Source organism: Mus musculus (assembly GCF_000001635.26).
Source record: "Mus musculus strain C57BL/6J chromosome 1 unlocalized genomic contig, GRCm38.p6 C57BL/6J MMCHR1_RANDOM_CTG4".
Taxonomy (NCBI): Eukaryota; Metazoa; Chordata; class Mammalia; order Rodentia; family Muridae; genus Mus; species Mus musculus.
In genome coordinates this window covers 33283-39340 of record NT_166283.1, presented here as the reverse complement: position 1 = coordinate 39340, position 6058 = coordinate 33283, and the positions used below count along the sequence as shown (strand labels likewise).

At 44.4% G+C, this 6058-nt stretch overlaps 1 pseudogene; it reads left to right on the top strand.

Moving 5' to 3' along the window:
• Positions 1 to 3268: 3268 nt before the first annotated feature.
• Positions 3269 to 3371, top strand: LOC115486127 (annotated as a pseudogene).
• The last annotated feature ends 2687 nt before the right edge of the window (positions 3372 to 6058 follow it).

Below are 6058 nucleotides of genomic sequence, written 5' to 3'. Positions count from 1 at the left end.
GGCTGACAGTTGGTCATCAGGTGTGCTAGCAAGCATCCTGACCACTGACCCATCTCTCTGGTCCAGGGCTTCTCCCTTGTAATGCTTGTCTTACTTAAAAAGCACTGTAGAATTAACAACCAAGAAAAATGGGTGGCAAAGATTTTAGCAGCTCAAGAGTTTCAGGTCTCTGTTTAACTCTAAATCCCTCCCCAGCGCATTGTAAGCCAGTATAAGCCAGCTGGCACTACTCTGATGCAGCCGAGCATAGGCCACCGCATGTGACAGGCCAGTGATTTTAGAGGAAATGATAGAATTACTCGAAACAGGCAATGCTGTGGTTTTATACCGTGGTGACAGGAAGCAGCAAGGTTGTGGCAGGAAGAGGTGGGTTAGATGTGGTGACGGCCAGGTAGCAGCTGGAGCAGGCTCCCTTTGGGAGGTTTACCCTCAGAATAAAGGCGTGCTGCGCGTCACCAGACAGTGGACTTGCCTTCGCTGAGGACTGGTGCACTCTCGGGCCCCTCCATTGTTCTTTAACTGTGAGAGAAGGCAATAAAGGGTTTTTAGAATTCCTTTTTTCCCTTCTTGCTCTTTCTGTATGTAAAGCTGGACACTGGGGGTTTGCTTACTCTAGAAAGCAGAAGCCCGTTTGTCCTTCTTCCCGTTTCCTCGTACTTCCTCCAGACTTTCCTGACGTTTGTTCACAGCTGAGGGAAGCATGTAGCCCAGTGGCTCTCAGGATTCCCAGTGCTTCAGCCTTTAATGTTCACGCTGTGCTGACCCCACCTAAAGTTGTCTCCGCTGCTACTTCAGATCTATAATGCTGCTACTGTCATGAATCATAATGTAAATATCTGTGTCACTGGTGTCTTAGGCTACACCTTGGACTTATGTGACTCCCAAAGGGGTCGAGACCCACAGGTTGAGAACTACTGGTTTAGAGAAAGAAGTAAATTCCAACTATATACAACTCTCTAAAAATGCATATGTCTAGGTATGCGCATTAAAACGTAGTGTTTTTGTTTTCTGTGTTCCCTGAGTTTTATGTTATGTTAACGTTTTCATCTTTATTAGTCATAAAGACACCAAGGTTTTTGGGGAGAGGGGGGTATTGTTGTTTGTTTTGTCTTTTTTTTTTTTCTTCAAGATTGTGTTTCTCTGTGTAGCCCTGGCTGTCCTGAAACTTGCTCTTTAGACCAGGCTAGCCTCAAACTCAGAGATCGCCTGCCTCTGCCTCCCAAGTGCATGGTTAAAGAAGTGCGCCACTACCGCCCAGCAAGACATCAAGTTTTATTGTCTAAAGCACTGGAGGTTTTTTTTTTTTAGAGTAATATTCTAGATTGCTTTTCTATTTTTTTTATTTTTTATTATTTTTTTACTTGTATTAGTTTGGTTTTTAGAAAATAACCTCTTCCCTCTGATGTTACAGGGATTCCCTACAGTGAACACAGCAGCTACTTAGAAATGAAGCGTTTTGTCCAGTGGCTGAAGCCACAGAAAATCATCCCCACTGTCAATGTCGGCAGCTTTCGGTCTAGGAACACGATGGAGAAATACTTTAAGGAGTGGAGACTGGAAGCCGGATACTGATGCTGTCACAGACGTCTGCTGAGTTCCGTACAGCAGGCGGCGATAATGAAATCTAAATTGATGTGAGGTACGGGCCATGAGAAGAACAGCCTCAGGACTGCGCTCCTCCCTCGCTTTGAACAGTGATACACCCAAGGTGCTGGGTGCCTTCAGACCCCCCAGTGACCACTGAGAGGAGCTCTTCCCAGTCCCTTTCACTCTGAATCTCGTCCCCATGGGTTAACGGTCATCTGCGGCAACCATGGAGACCAGACACCAAGCATTATCTATGTAGTAATGAAACAAACCTTTTATATGATATGTATTCTTAAATAAAATTTAATATAGAACTTACCAGAGCATATTTGGATGGGTTTCATTATTGCCTTATTTTCTTTTTAGTAGAACAACTTTATTTTCACTGCAAAACTGAATAAAAAGTACAGAGTCCTATAGAGTCCTATATGCCGAGTCCTATAGAGTCCTCTATGCCTCAAGCCCCATACTGATGACAGCCTTCTCCCCTTATAGCATCCTCTACCAGAATGACACACATTCTGTCAGCGTGTGTGTGTTTGTGTGTGTGTGTGTGTGTGTGTGTGTGCGCGCGCGCATGTGCTAACACTGTAAAGCCATAGTCTATAGTGTGCACTAGGATCCGGTGGTCGTGGTGCATATCCTGTCGGCTTTTACACACATGCGGCACATCAATCATCAGGGTGTCGTACAAAACTGTCACTACCGTAAATCTGCTTTATGTGCCTGATGTGCCCTGAGTTCATGCTTTTAGTACCCATGACTGGCCTCTGGCAATGGCAGTCATGGATCTCTTTATTTTCTCCAAATTTTTGTCTTTTCTCAGATGTCATGTAGTTGGGATCATGAAGTAGACATCATCTGCACATCAACCTCCTTCATGCTTCAAGGTTACCCCTGTCACACGCAAGGTTATCCCATGCCTTTTCCTGTCACACGCACAAGGTTACCCCATGTCCTTTCCTGTCACACGCACAAGGTTACCCCATGCCCTTTCCTGTCACACGCACAAGGTTACCCCATGCCTTTTCCTGTCACACGCACAAGGTTACCCCATGTCCTTTCCTGTCACACGCACAAGGTTACCCCATGCCCTTTCCTGTCACACGCACAAGGTTACCCCATGCCCTTTCCTGTCACACGCACAAGGTTACCCCATGCCCTTTCCTGTCACACGCACAAGGTTACCCCATGCCCTTTCCTGGGTGGCTTGAGAGTTCATTCTGTGAACTGCTAAATTCTGCTCCGGTGTCTGGGCAAGCATTCTCTCCGCTTGCATGCTGAAGGACATCTCGGTACCAACGGAATGGTCACTGTTGTGTCCGAATGAGCACTGTGAAGCTGTTGTAAGCATCTGTTTGGAGGCTTTTATATGAAACTGCTCAAAGCTCCTTTGGGTAAATATCAAGGGTTGAAATTGTTGGGTCATGCAGTAAGAGTTAAACTTTTAATTTTTAAATTTTATTTTATTTTTTTAAGATAAGGTCTGACTATGTATCCCTGGCCAGCCTGAAACTCACAGAGATCTGCCTGCATCTGCTCCCAAGGGCTGGGAAGAAAGACGTTCGCAGCCTTCATTTCCTATTACGTTTAATTTTATAAGAAAGTGCCAACCCATTGAAAATGGCCGAGATGAAACTTAATTCTTTGTATGCTAATTAAAAATAAAAATTAAAAACACCTTGTCCCTAGGGGTACTGCAGATGTGGCTACTGTGTGTCAGTAGGTGGCAGAGAGGAGAGGGGCTGGCCTATGAACATCTGAATGACTAGTAGCCTAACATTCCCTGAAAAAAGCAAGCCAGAGACAACCACTGGTCCAGTGCCATTGAGACCCAGACAGACTTCCAGGGCGGGGAACAAGACAGAGACTAGAGGAACGCCTACTGGGTCTATGGGCCTGGGTAGAAGTGAGCTGGAAACAGACGACCCTTACATGGGGCCACTGCTGGAGTGCATGAAGGGGCTGATCTTATAGATACCAAACTTCAGGACCTCCATGACACAGGGCAACAACAGGATATCTGAGAGGAGACCCAGTGAGGTTACAGTGTTAGAACCCCAGAGCAGCAGAAGCCAGAGGCAGAAGCCAGGAGACATTGCAAGCAAAGAAGTATGTGGACAAAGGATATACTGTGGGTTCAGTGGCATACTTTAGCTTCCACAATGAGACTTTTTTTTCCCTCTTTTGGGATTGTAGAGTTGCAAGGGTGGATGTCAGGTAGGAAGGGATCGGGAAGGGAGTGGGATAAGGGTACATGATGTGAAATTCACAATGTTATTTTTATTTCCTCAGATGGAGGGATGAGATGAGAGCCATACTTAAACTGTGCAAGCACATAACTTGGGCTGAGCCCAGAGCATTTCCTTCTCTGTCCTAACCATCTCTAGGCCTAGGCCTCGAAGCTTCTAGCCTCTGTAGAATCTAATTTTCAAAGCTGACTGATTCAATCTGGCTTTTCTCAGCTTCTGACTGAATTGCTCTGCCTGGCCTTATACTAACTTGGACAATATGTTCTAATCTTCTGGCTCCTTCTCATTCTCTGGCTCATTCTGTCTTCACCTGTGTATAGCTTGTTCTCTCTATCTCCTGTCTCTGTAAAACTGTCTAGGTAAAACTACCATACACACACACCACCCAGTACATCCTACCCCATACTACCTTTCTTTCTTCCTGCTCAAAGTAGTCTCTTTTCCTTTCTGTTCTCCTATGAGAATAGAGGTATCTCATAGGAGATATATCATGTAACAGGGTATACCTTTGACTCATTTGGTCAAACCTTTCTTACTATGATCTGACACTCCTAACCCCAAAGTAGCCATAGCTATTTTGCTCCATGCCTGCCAGCTATTTTATACTGTTGTGGTAACATGCCTGCCAGTCATTGACACAGAGAAGTGACTTGGCTCAAGGACATGCTGACCACATACCCAGTTTTGCTCTGTATGTTCTGAATGTTCTAGATGAGGTTTGCTAATCTTGGGGGCAGGAGAGATGGCTCAGTGGTTAAGAGTACTGCCTGCTCTTCCAGAGGTCCTGAGTTCAATTCCCAGAAACCACATGGTGTCTCACAACCATCTATAGTGGGATCTGATACCCTCTTCTGGTGTGTTTAAGGACAGCTACAGTGTACTCATACATAATATAAATAAATAATTCTTTTTTTAAAAAAAAGCTAATCTTAAGGCATTCCACAGAGCTTTACGTGGAAACCCATCAAATCAAAGGTCAATATGAACTGCTATGTCTAAAATATCTTGAGTCACAGATGACTACTCAGCAACCCTTCCTGCACATAGGAGCCCACTGTGGTTTCTGTGATTGACATTGACGAATGCTACTAATAAGCCAAAAGGTTATGATTATAATTATAATAAATAATATAATTATAACATGATTATAATACAAATGATCTGTTATCTCAATGTTCTGAAATTTCCCTGTCCACCACCCCTTACCTTACTCAGGACCAATCAGCTTAAAGGTTAGCTGATAATACTTTGCCTAGTAAGCCAACTGCTCCCCTCCTTGCCCTTTAAACCTTTGAACCTGGTTTTTCCTATTAAAACCCTAACCTGAAAGCAAACTAGTACCGCAGTTAGTTAGGCTTCCGCATCATTTTTTTGCGGTCCTGAATGTTCAGAGTTAAGGTGTGCGTTCAATAAACTATTCTTGCTTAACTGAGATCAGTGTTTGTATGGTTTGAGTGCTGAGTCCTACGCTCCAACATTTCTCTGATTTGTCACTTTGTCTGCCCCTCAATTAGATGTAAATTTCAACATGGCTGCTTCCTTCCACAAATTAACCTTACCTTCATTGCTAAGGATTAAAAGTGTGTGCTAAGGGCTCAGCCAGATGGAACTGTAATCCAGGGAGTGTCTGCATTCCACTTGGATCATATCCAAATATATGCCAGAGCATCCATGTGGCTGGATTAAAATTCCTCTGCACGCAAAGAAGTGATTAAAAAGTTTTTTTTTTTTTTAATTAAAGACAGAGAAATGGGAAACTGTCCCCCGCTGTCTTCCATGCCAGTGTCAGTAAGAGTTCCTGTGGTGCCCCCACTGTTGTGTTCTGGGTTTAGCTCATGGCTTGCATCCCCCCAAGGACATGCGGTGGGAAACACATTCTCATTTGCTTGCTTGATGCTCATATTGAAAGATCCTGACAGAATGTAAAAGGTCACAGAAGCCCTGAAATTGGCAAAATAGATTTCATTGTTAGTAGAACTAGCTTCACTGATTTAAAAAAATAGAGGTACACAATGCTCTGGCCGCTCTTCAAACCTGTACGTCTGCCAATGTTCTGACCGTTCCTTGAACCCAGGTGTGTGCCCACTGCTGCACCTCACTGCCAGGTGTTTGTGATATTGGTTGCTGGCAAAGAGTCAGAAAATCTCCCCAGCAACCACAGTCCGGGCTAATCCGGAGTTGCTGCACCTTCATTAGACTCCTTCCTTGTTTCCCTCCCA